Source organism: Gallus gallus, chromosome 3 (genome assembly GCF_016699485.2).
Source record: "Gallus gallus isolate bGalGal1 chromosome 3, bGalGal1.mat.broiler.GRCg7b, whole genome shotgun sequence".
In the NCBI taxonomy this organism is placed as follows: Eukaryota; Metazoa; Chordata; class Aves; order Galliformes; family Phasianidae; genus Gallus; species Gallus gallus.
Window position 1 is genome coordinate 72,382,816 of NC_052534.1, and position 12,786 is coordinate 72,395,601.

At 44.3% G+C, this 12,786-nt stretch overlaps 1 protein-coding gene across 5 annotated transcripts in view; it reads left to right on the plus strand.

Annotated features, from left to right (window-relative positions):
- The first annotated feature begins 5,180 nt into the window (after positions 1–5,180).
- The window catches only part of GPR63 (G protein-coupled receptor 63), a 29,634-nt gene continuing 22,028 nt past the window's right edge, over positions 5,181–12,786 (plus strand). For 2 of the 5 annotated variants that reach the window (XM_015284676.4, XM_003641015.6), the window contains exon 1: positions 5,181–5,602. The gene's annotated coding sequence lies outside the window, so the exon portion shown is untranslated. Of the gene's footprint in view, positions 7,361–12,786 lie in introns of all 5 variants that reach the window. The other 3 variants (XM_046939374.1, XM_046939373.1, XM_046939375.1) reach the window with 3 other exon arrangements.

A 12,786-nucleotide genomic window follows, 5' to 3' on the forward strand; every position in this document is an offset into this window, starting at 1 on the left:
TAATGACAAACTATAAATTATGTTCAAATGGTTTCACTTTCTCTGTCTTCCCCTCAGAATAAAAACAAAACAGAAAACAAAGTACTGAGGCTGTGAGGACATGTCTAGTTGGTATTTGCTTTACAGCAAAAGCAGCTGAAGAGGATCTTATATCTATAGAGAGACGTGGAAGTATTTTCATGCCACACTTCAAACTCAGCTCCAGTTTGCAAGCCTTCTGCATCGATTCACAGACAAACACCATAAATTTCCATTTCAAAATGGCAGTCTGTTTTTTCACCATAATCCTCACTCATCCAGACTTTCTTCTCTCACTCCAGTTATCATGGTGAGTTTGCCTACGTTCCACATATGGTCAGAACAAGATACTTGTGTGAGTTCAAACACGTGAAGAAGAACTGCACTAAGGTCAAATTTTGGTACCACCCCTTTGTCATTATACTATATTGTGTTTTTTCATGTCTTCAAATTCATTCCACTGCAATGGAAAAGAAGGTTAAGGATTGTAAGGTTTTTATTTTGGATATATCAGAAAACAGTTTTGAAGCCTTCCTTTTCTCCAGGGCACAGAGTTCAGAAGGAGCTTTGAAACTCTGTGCTCTTTTGGGGAGGTAGGCAGATTATATCTAACTGATTAATAAAATAAGTGCAAACAAAATCTCTCAACACTTTTTTTTTTTTCTGTTTATCTGCATGATTTCTTACTACTGCTATGGAACAAAACCTAACTGCATTTTCTATCACGCATGTTTGATGTTTCTAAAAAGTGGACCTTTTCTTTTGGGGAAATAACCTTTGTCCCCCACTTACCATTACACTTCAGCTTATTCCGTATGGAAAAAAATCTATCTATGAGTTTGGATTTTAGCAAAAGGTGAAGAACAGCCATGCTACAGCCTGATTTCTCTTCAAAGGGTGCTGCTGGTTTCATAAAAAGGCCTGACCATGTTCTCTGAGGTTTTATGTATTGCACTGGAAATGATCACTGTGTAGAGTTAAGTATCATAAATATGAATAGAATCATCAGAAGAAGTCTAAATAATGCTGAAATGCTCATGTAAGATGCTTTCAAGTGACAACTGAAGAATTCCGACAGTGGCATGCAAAGTAAATTAGCATAAGCATTATGTTACTTATATTGTGATAATAATAACAACAATTTAATGCAATCAGCACAGCAATGAAGTGATGACTCATTGCTCTAGGAAAATGACCAAGAAGCCACCAAAAGCCTAATAAATACAGTAATCAACATAGATTCCCTGCCTTTGGTGTTCTCCGGAATTAATGAGACCTTCTTCCACCGTTATAATAGCAGACAGCAAGAGACATTCTACCTTCACAGCCTGGGTTGCACTGAGGCATTACTCAAAAGAGATCAATTTTACCCTGCCAGGCTTATCAAGTTGGGAGCACAAAAGTGTACCAGCAATCAGAAGTTTGACCACTGTGCTGCCAAGTCCCTTCATGCTAAAAGAAACAAAAAATAGTAGCACTAAGATTGGCATTGCTATTCCACACTGTGTCATGGGGAAAGGTACGTGTGTTAGTGTTAGTACAAGAGAGGGCAGAGCTCTGAAAAAAAAGGCATGGTTCACTTTTGCAAATTAAATTTAACCTCAGTGTGGAGCCCGTTTCTGGGGTGAGGTAACTCATAGAACCCTCATTTGTACAAGTTTCCTCTTGACTTCTTCCTGCACAAGACCTGTTTTTTCCCTGCCTTTTTGGGTCTGAATGACTAAGCTTTTCTGCAGTCCTTTCTCAAGATAACCTTTTTTCTTCCCTACAAGGAACAGCTGGAATAACTAGGCCTTTGTATTTTAAGTTATTCATTAAAGTTAAATGGCTTTCTCTTCAAGCTTGTCCTAGGGCAACTATTATAAGGTTAACCTTTCTATGGCTGTGAATCCAGATAAGTTACTCAATTTTCTCTGCACCCAGCCAGACACAAATATGTATGAATACGCCTTTTCCATGGTTCATAGCTGTTGCCTCAATACCTATTCCGATTTCCCAAAGCAGCACTGAACATCAAGAGATAAAAAAGGTCAAAAGCCACAAAATGCAGCTTTGAGAAGGGCAGTGAGCACCTCATCGTTTGTTTGTTATTTTTGTAAGGCAGATGGTGATCCTCAGTACAATCTCCTAAATACAGCCAAGGTATTTCACTTATTATAGGGTAAACAAACAAGCAAAACCAAAACCAAAACCCTACAAAGCAATTGTACTTAATGGAGCCTTTACCACAGCCACATATCCCCACAGAGCGCTGCTCAACCTTGCTGTTGTTTTCAATGGGCTTCTTCAGTCTTACAATGAGTCACGCAAATTATGGGAACTCCTTGATAGTCTCACCTTGAAAACATGTTCCTTTCTGCTCTGGGTCTCCTATTCAGATTGCACCCTTTAATATTTTCCTAAAATTCCTTCCTAAAACAAATTAAAAAGCGATGCGAAGCTTATACCTAAATCCAAGAACATGCGCACAGATCCACAGGGTACAATATGACAGACTGAGTATTAAAGAGCCCAGGCAAGATATAGCATTTCCTCAGGGACAAAATTCATCTCTCCATACTGCTGTTTTTGTTTTGTTTGCTTTTTGGTGGGGTTTTTTTTTTTGTTTTTTTTTTCTCAATTAAACAGTATACACAGGTTGCATAGTGCTGCATGCAGAGTGCTGGGGGAGCACTAATCTCCACAGCAGCGACTCACAGCACAAACTCAAACAGTAGGATATAAAATTCGTCAATGGAATAATAAGCTCTGAAGAGACGTTTTAAGGCTGTCAAGGAAGTTCACTGCCTCTTAGCAGCAAATCATTCTTACTATGTCCTTCTTGTATCTGCAGCTATTTGTAGTTCCTTGATACCGCAGTGAGAACCAGACATTGTTAGGCTTAATTACTCAAAAAAAACAAAACAAAATAAAAACACAGTAGGATCACTTTAAATATGTTGCTGCCTCTTCCACAAGATGGAGTGTAGTGATAGTATCTGAGGATTTTCAAATTGAATCAGTAGATTACATCTTCATTGTGCTAGGAAGAGCCTTTAAAGACTTCAGTCAACTACAGCAAAGCAAATCAGAGGCCCCTGTGGGGCAGTTGCTCACTGTTTAGTTATGCTTGTTTTCGATAGGAGGAGCTCAGCTGCATCCCAAAAAACAAATGGAGCTCACAGCTATTGTATTTTTTTTTTTTGCTTTGTTTTAAACTGTCCAAAACAAGCAGTAGAACTTAGCAGCATTTTTTTTCTCCAATAAAGAACTAAAACTAAAAAAACAAAAAAACCCATGCTCCTAGCCACTTAAACCCATGCTCCTAGTCACTTGTTAAATACATTCAAATAATAAATGTAATTTTATTTGGTCAAGAATTATTAACACCAGATTGCTTCCTTTGGCTTTGTGCTGTGGTTCTCAGCTCAGTCAGATAAGAGTGGTACTTCTTAAAAACCAAAGCAAGAGCAGAGGATGGAGCTGCTGGTGTTCTGCTGGTACATCAGCCTCATGATCAAGAGACCCATTCAGAAGAACAGAAGCTTCCTTTTCCTCCCTCTCATGTTCTGAGCTCATTGCAGGTGGCTGTGATCTGATACAGGGATCTGTTATTGGCTGACAGGCAGGTAACTGCAGTTTGAATAAGGAAAAGGATTGTAAAAGACTCTCCCTGACTCAGACATCAAGTAGTTCTGTGATATAATAGAAAGCAAGAGTGCTCATATCAATTTACGGTGTTCTAAACCCATTTATTATGATACAGTAAGTCTTGCCAAATGATATGTATTTTAATTGTGTCAATAAAACTAGTAGTTAAAATGTGTTCCAAGCACAGGAACATGCTTCCTCACGGGTTGGTTGATGCCCCATGTCTGGCAGTGTTCAAAAGGCATTTGGACAATGCTGTCAGTAATGTGCTTTAACTTTTCATCAGCCCTGAGGAGGTCAGGCAGTTGGACTTCATGATCTTTGCCTGTCTCTTCCAGCTACACTATAATGTTCTGTTCTACTTCTACCCTACCCTACCCTACCCTACCCTACCCTACCCTACCCTACCCTACCCTATCCTATCCTATCCTATCCTATCCTATCCTACTCTACTCAATTGTAATCATGGACCACGAAGACCTCAGCCACAAATTATGAGCTATAACCTTGCAATTCTAAGCATCGGGAGGCCCCAGCTCAGGTTGAGGTTGATATGGTTTTGGCTAAATCTTCTTCTTTAGAGAGCAATGTGGGCAATGAGGAGGCTTATAGTCTTATCTTAGCCCTCAGATATTAGTCAGTGTACACGCAGTGATCGTCCCACTCTGCTCTGCGCTAATGCAGTGTTACCTGGAGCACTGTGTGCAGCTTTGGGTACCACCATGTAAGTGGACATAAAACTATTGGAGAACATCCAGAGCATATGTGCCACAAAGGTGGCACATATGAGGAGCGGCTGAGGTCCCTCGGTTTGTTCAGCTCAGAGTAGAGAAGCTGAGGGGAGGCTCATGGCTCTTCACGAGGGGAGCAGAGGTGCTGTGCTGAGCTCTGCTCTCTGGTGACAGCAACAGGACCCGAGGGAACGACATGGAGCAGTGTCAGGGGAAGGGCAGGGTGGGGGTTAGGGAAAGGTTCTTCACCAGAGGGTGGTGGGCATGGAACAGGCTGCCCAGAGACGTGTCATGGCCCCGAGCTGCCAGAGCTCAAGATGCAAAGGGACAACACTCAGCCACAGGGCTTGAATTTTGGGTGGTGCTGTGTGTAGCCCGGGATTGGACTCGGTGATCCTTGTGGATCCCTTCCGTATTCAAAATTCTATGATTTTATCATTATTTCTTCCTTTACATGCGGAAGAACTAAAACATCACCACCACAATGCATACGTTGCATTTACATCCCTGCCAAGCAGGAGGTTGGAGTTAACTAAGCTCTGCCTTCAGCACCTCTCTAACCCGGCTTTCTAAGAGCGCTGTCTCCAACTCAACAGCAGCGCACCCCACGCACAGAGGTGGGCAGCGACCGCAGACCCCTTCTCAAACGGCACTGGGCTCGGGCGCACCACACGGGGTCGGGGACGCGGAGCGGGCGGCACACGCGAGGACCGCAAACCACCTCCGCCGGCAGCTGCAACTCCGCTGGGCCGGAGCGTGCGCGCGCCCCCGGGAGGCGGAGCCCCGCGCGGGTGGGCGGGACCTCGCGGCGCTGCGGCGAGCGGGACGGGCGGCCGCGGGGTGGCTGCCGCGGGCGGGCGGTCGGTCGGGCGGGAGGCAGGGAGGGAGCGGGGAGAAGAGGCGCTGGCTCGCCGCCTGCTCGCTTCTCGGTCCGGCGGCTCCGCGGCGCTGCCGGTGCAGCTCAGCCGGCGCCGGAGCGCATGGGGAGGCGGCGCTGAGCGGGCTGCCCTCCGCGGGGCCGGCGGGCACGGGCAGCGGCGCCGCGGGAGAGCGATGCCCCTCACTTTCCTGCCTGCGCTGCCCTTCCTCCTCCTCCTCTTCCTCTACCCTTTGAAGCTTTTGTTTTCCGCGGCCGCCTCGACGGCAGGAAACTTCCCGGAGGAATGGGCTTCGTCCGGGCTCGCGCTGCGCGGGGCTCTGCAGGACGTCGGCCACGCTGCGAGGTGAGGCAAGGCGTCGCTCGGCGGCCGGGCTGCCCCCTGCCCGGGATGCTCCGAGCGAGGAGAGCGGACTCGGTTCCCCGCGGACACCGCACGGGTACTCCGGCTGCCTGCATTCCTGCCCGCCCCGGCCGGGGGTACCGCGGGCTGCGCTAGGCCGTCCCGGGCTGGGAGCCCCGAGGGGGCTGCTCGGGCTCGGGGCGGCCGGGAGGCGGCGGGACAGAGCTGCCGCCGGGTCCCGTCGCCACGGCTGGGCGCTGCCCCGCGCTGCGGGGGTTCCTCCGAAGGCGGCGGGTGGAGGAGCGGCGCTTCCGGCGCGCTGCTTGGACCCGGGGCCGGGCTCGCTCCGCGGGGTGAGCGAGGCGGCGTTCTGTCGGCATGTGGGCGTGCGGGAGGTCGGTGTGGGGATCCCGCTGCTGGTGCTGGCAGGTACAGGGTGCTCCGGGGGCGCTGGCGGCGAAAAGAAGTGCCTCGCTGAAAAACACCGGTTGTTCTTTCGTCTTTTCTGAAAGCGTGCTCTTTTCCTTTGGGCGTGCGGCGTGGTCTCGCGTGTGCGTGGCTTTTAAAAGTCAGCAGTACGGAGCAAGCTACGGTAGCTCGCAGTGCAGCACGTCGTAAAGTTCGCCTCGCAAAGCAGCCCGACGCTTTCAAGAGAGACGGGCTGTGCGTAAGGATGCGGCAGGAACGGGCATGGTTCTGATGGCCGGGGCTGGGCACGGCTGGCACGTTCCCGGTCGCTCTCAGAGGGATTGAGAACCAAAACTGTGTGTTCGTGCTGGACTGGACTGCAAAAGGGACAGTTCTGTGTAGGTTACATAGTCTCTTCCTGGATACGTGAAGTTACAAAGGGATCTCAAAGAGTACCGCTTAAACAGTGATCTACTGACAGCTCCCCGGTGTCTTTTTATGGATGTTTTTGCTGTTACCTGTTGTGAAAATGTATTTGCCAACATCGCTCTAGCCAAGTTTCCAGGATAACATCATAGATTCCCTTGTAATGATATTTTTAGTCTTTAAAAGCAAACTTAATAATTCTAACTAATTGCTAATCACTGCCATTTCTAAATAACTTCCAATTGAAATGTCTACTGCCAGATGATCGTCCCTCAGAAGCCCGGCTCCTTACGCTATTGTTGCATGACTCACTTACTAGGCAGTGGCCTCGCTGTAAGAAGGCATATCAGATGTATGCAGAACTTCTCTTCTTTAAGCTAAAGAAAATGAAATTGGACAGTGGGTGTCATTAGGCCATGTGTAAAAGTCTGGCTGCCCTGAGGAAGCAGGAACATGCCAAGATGAGCTCTACTCGTTTCTAGTTTTCTTCTTGTATGCTACAGGGTGTAGATAACTTTTATGTGTTTCATGGTATTTGCCGTTTGAAATCTTCCTGTGAGAATAACAACAGATAAAGCCTGGAGATGCTGTGTCCGCTCTCCACCTGTTAATTAAATATCCCCGAAATCGTTTTCTGGCCCTGAAGCCTGCTGGCATGGATTAGCCCTTGTCGGTGCTGCTGACCTCTTTCTTCACAGAGAGGGGAGCTGTATGTGAGCAACTTGCTGGGACTGTTTCCTGGCCCCTGCTGAATCCAAATCATGCTCAAGAGTTGTGTGGGAGAGCTGTGGTGGGCTGGGGTGTGAAGCACACTGTGCTGGTCTGTAGCAGGTTGGCAGCCTGCGTCATCAAGTGAGCTCCATCGCCCAGGAGTAGTTCCTGGTGGTGTTTGGTGCACTGATGCAGGCATAGCCTATCAGTAACACTGTAAGTAGTCTTTCTTAAGCCTGTGCTCAGTCACAGTGATCTAATTTGCCTGCATCAAGGAGCGCAGGCACTGCAAAACGCTTCTTTCCTTCATCAGCTGCTGATACCTGCCTGGGCTGCTGCTTTCTCCTTGTGCAGGTGGGTGCTGAGGGGGCAAATGGAGGCTTGGTGGCTCTCCCACCTGCCAATAAAGGAGAGTAAGCAGAACCAGGAGATGGCACAACTTCCATCTGCCTTCTGGCAGCGTGCTTCGAGAGCACCACATGTCCATAAGCAATCCTAGTGGCTAGATGTGAACCCATCCATGGCCTGGGTTCTCGTGTTGTTTTCATATCTTCCAAATAGTTTTTCTAACAGTACTGAGCTGGGCAGAGCGAGTTATTATTATTTTTTTTTTAAATGCTCTGGAGAAGATTATTTACTTTTAGATGCCAGTAGATATTACTAGTCTGTTGAAATTATTAGAGCAGATATTAAAGATAAATCCTGTGGACCTTGGTCATTCTTGCAGTCTTTTTTTTTGACACTGAAATTGGTGCACAGTTTTGTAGTATCTCTCAGTTTATTTCAGTAACGAAATGCTGTAAATGTTACATTTTTTGCTGTGCTTGCTTTTCGGATATGGATATATCTAGTCTATCTCAGATAATAGCCTCATAAATAATTTTCAAAGCAATTCTCAAGGATATCAGATTTAATTGTTACAAATGAGGGAAGTGAGACAAGAGGAAGTGTGGCTATTTTTCTAAGGAATCTCAGTTGTAGAATCCAGAAATAGAGTCTCAGATTGAAAATTGATCTGTCAGGTCACGCTGCCTCTCACAGACACAGAAAATACTTGAACAGAATGGTGTATTTTATCCCTGTACTTGCTAACAGCCCTTATTTTGCTAACCTAGCTAGTGGTGCGGTTTGAACTTGAGGAAAATTGTTTAGTTGCCTCATTTTCAGCTGAGGATAGCTTATTTAAACCTTACGTGTGCTGTGGGACTTGGTAAGCGCTTTAAGTGCTTTCCTGAACAGGCGGTTTAAGCGGAGGTCTCAGTGAAATTCCATTCAATTTCATTTGAATGAAACATTATAAAATATTAATCTCAGCCTGCACTTTAGGAGAAAGGTGAGCAGTCCTTTCCTTCTCCCTCTGTGCGGAAGCGCTATTTCAGTCGGTTGTTTGCACTTGGGCGTATGTTGAAGTGTTGAAGGAGTCCCATTGGTTTGAACGGCGCTTAGAAAAATCTCTTGCGTAACTGTAACCTAATTTACCTCAATCTAGATGGAGATTATACAAAAGCTGTGTTTAAAAGAACGTTGTTCAGGCCACATAAGCACAGAAGTGTTTGAAAATTTAAAGCTATGAAAGTGTTGGTGATAAGGCCTCTGGGAGCTCTGCTTTGTACGATGTAGGATCCATTTTTTTTTCAGAGCATTTAGCATCTAAAAACAGGCAGCCAAAATCAGTGGATGCTTTTTGCATCCCTTCCCTGATTTGCTCCTTCTTGGAGTTACTAAAACAGAGTTTGGCTTGTGTTGATTAAATATGACATGGTAGCACACAGTAATTATAGAGAAAAGGAGTGCTGGGCCTTCTAAATGAAGTTGGATTCTGTGTGGGTAAATAGTATTTAGCCACGTAATTAAAGACTATGTCATAGTGTTTAATTAGATTTCCATAACTGTTAGTTCTCAAGTCTTGTGAGCCTGACTTTCAAGCCTTAGTAGCATTTACTTTTTAACATTAAAAAGTAATTACACACTCTTATGAGTGTGTAATTTTCACAATTTTTTTTTCTCTCCCTAAAACAAGTAATTGTTTTGTGGAGTGTCTGTGATCCCTTCCATTTTCTTAGCAGAGTTAGAGCCTGTAGGTGCTGGTTCGGACTTCAACTACCTGAACCTGTAGCCACAGGTCATGATTCATACGTGGACAGACAAGGAAGGGAAGTAGCATGACTTACATGTGGAATGTGTTTCCATTCCGTTATCTGCATGGCAGTGCTGACCGATGAATTTACTGTTGTTTGCTCCACAATATTTTTCCCCTTACTGCCCTGTTTCTTCTGGGCTCTCTTGTTGGCCAGCTGCTTCCTGTGCTTTTCTGCCAGATCCTCCCCTTGGTTGATCTCATATATAATTTCTAGCTGCTGGTCATTTTTAATTGGGCGGTTAGAGTATTTTATCTTGATCTAATCTGCAGCTATCTAGTCTCTTTGAAGTTCCTATTTTTTATCTCACATGATAGTGCATTACGTTTTCCCATAGGTGCCTGTGTTAATATGGTTGCTGGATTAGGAGGTAAATATAAGCCTTCAGCCTGACAATCTGAAAACTAGCTATCCTGTGATGGTTTTCAGCATCTATGCTGTCTATGGACCCCTGCGTGGCAAATTGAACCCTGCAGACAACAGGCTTCCTTTCAGGGATCTGTTAGAAATTAGCTATGGAGTGTGGTAACACTGCTGTAGTCTCAGCTGGCCTTCCGGGCACCTGTACAGTTAGGGGAGAAAAATAAGCTTGTTCAGAAAGTGGTTTATCCCACCTGTGTTTGGATTGCTGGCTGTGTTGCACCTCTGCTCTTTGTGGTGAGAACCTTGATGCCTTTATTAGCCTTGCTATCCACCTATTAGGACAGCTAATATTAGGGAACGTAATCCTTTGTGAGCACCTTCGCAAACTTCTGTTTTATTGTCCTTATTCAGTACATGGTCACATGCCTTATTTAAAACCCGCTCTGAATGAGCAAAAGTTCATTTTGATGTGTGCTTCTGCCATGTTGTTTATCGGTGTGGTATCTCAGTTCTTCAGGAGCATCATGTTATTCATTACTTCACTGTCTCGTGCAAACTGTCTCCCCATTTTAAAAACATTACTGCAGTAGAGAGATTTACAGGAAAAAGTTCACAGACAGAAGGTCTGTAAAATGAAGAGGAAGTGTATATTTTAAATATAAATGGAAAAAAAAAATACTTCTATCTTTCTAAAGCTCTCTTAGAACTCAGTACTTGATACTTCTTGAAATGATTATTGATGCCCGTTTTCTGCATCAGTGTAACACACAATCACCCTTACAGAGGATTGTATGAGGTTCTTTGTCTATAATGATAGTAAAGGTATGTGAGAAACAGGTGACTTTGTCGAATGTGAAAAGTAATTTGGAAACACACGATACTACATGTTGATTAAAGTCTTCAGTAGATACTACTCCAGCAAGCCTTCTTTTACTTGATCGCTTTGATTTAGAATCTTCTGTCTGCTGTCGCTTCTGAGTTCTCTCAAGACTTTTCTTTCTGGAGTCATACATGCTTTTTATGGATGTGTTTAGAAATACATGAGCATAATGCATTCATGACGTTTTGATTTCTGCACCACTAAGTGTATGTGTGTATATTTTATACATGCATAAACTCTAAATGGAAATAATTATTTCAAGCAGTATTTCTATCCAAATTTCTTGTTCTTCCCCTTACTACCAAAATCATTTTAAGAAACAACGTAAGAATCTCCAAACTGAACTCTAACCTTCATACATCTAGCCAAGGGCATGCCATGAAGCATCAAAAGAACGTGTGCAGTATGTTGGTGCTTTACATTCCTCAAAAGGTGTGTGGTACCCCAGAACTTTGTGTGCATGTATTGGGTACTCTGGACAAATTTGTGTGTGGTGTGGAGAGGAATTACCACATCTGGTGCCAAACCAACTGGCTAGAAGTGGAACTTCCCACCTCTTGCCTTATCTCTGGTTTGAATGTTACATGAGTTAGTAGAGCTGAAAACTTAATTCCATCCTTTGCACTACCAAATCTTCAGCATGTCTTCTCAAGTGCCAAGCCTGTCATTTATGATAAGGAGGTGACATTTAAAATAAATTTGGCAATATTTAATGCTGACTCTCAAAGGCATGTTCAGAGTATTTATAACAGGGAGAGGTTGTGCTGTGCCTTACTGGTATTGGGACATCTGCCATAAGAAATTTTCATTGCATTTATTATGAGGGTAGAGATGGGACTATGTGCATTAGCTAACCTAAGTTAAGAACCTTTTCCCTTCTCGTTCCCTTTTTTTTTTTTTTGTAAGATAAGAAGGCAGATTCAGACTGCAGGCATCTTTCCTAGAAATATCAAATCAAAGCATAACATTTCAGGTAATAGCATTTCTGCTGTTAGACTGCTAGATCCAAATGAGTTGGATTACATCCGTGTTTTCAAGGCCACCACAAATAATAGACTTGAAAAAGCATCTCCACAGTACATTGGCAGTACAGTGATGCACTCCTAGCTATTGTTAGTAAGGCTGAAATCAGTCTTCATATATTCTGTCAGGTTTCCCTGCTGTTTTCCAAGTCTGTCTCTGTTCCTGGGTGGCACGCACCTATGAAGCATTATGCAGCTGTTACACAGAAATATATCACTGAACTAGTTGTTTAGACAGTTCAGATACATACAGGCAGATGTAGTTACTTAGAGAAGTAGAAATCATACACTGTACTGTTAAGAAACAAGGTAACTGTTTCAGGTATCTATTTTAGCTTAGATTACTCCTGCTTTCCAGAAATAATAATGTCTGACTGCTGACCAAGCTGATGTGACTACTTCAGTGCTCTGTTGAAATTAGTGGAGGTCAGTCTCAGCTCTAGTAGGAAAGATATGGCTGGTGGGGAACAAAAAAGCATTATTAAAGGAAACAATCTGTTGTCATATCTTATGCTGGGGCTTCTTACTGAGGAGTGCTTCACGCAGTTTGTCAGATGTTGCCCAAAGGGCTTCTCAGTTTGCTGCTCAGTGTAGGAAGTGGCAACAGAGCTGGGTCCAAAGAGCTGTCATCTACACAGCAAAGAGATCACATGCATTTTGAAAATATTTTCAAAAAGCAAGTTTAATCAACTATATCCATCAGTTAACCTGTGATTAATAGATAACGTCCTGAGAGCTTGCTGTGGTCACTCATGTAACATAGAAGTTGTTCAACGCACAGATTATTTTTTTATTAATATTTATGAATTTGAGCTGTTAGGTTAGAACTGAATTTTGTTGGCAGGTTGGAGCTGCCAAATTTATGCAAAATGACGTATGTGCGAGATGCATTCTGCTATTTTAAGTTGCATCTGTTCTTCCTGGTAGGAGATGCCCTGGTGGTATTTACTGTTTCATCTGAACTTGGCTGCATCACTGCGGAATTGCTTGTCATCCTCCAGTCTCAAAACTGATTTTCCTGACTATTTTAGGTCTTACTTAAAGTTTTTGGGTGAGTGTGGTAACAAATTACTTCAGCAAGTGGCTGAAAAATATTGTGATAAAGACCGTTGCCTTGAGTCACAGATGAGGGTTGAGCTGGATCCACACAAGGTACAAACTGTTCTGTGGGCTAGCCTGAAGCTGTGGCATGCATGGTCTAAGGAACATCACACAGCTGGACAGTACTTCCTAATGCAG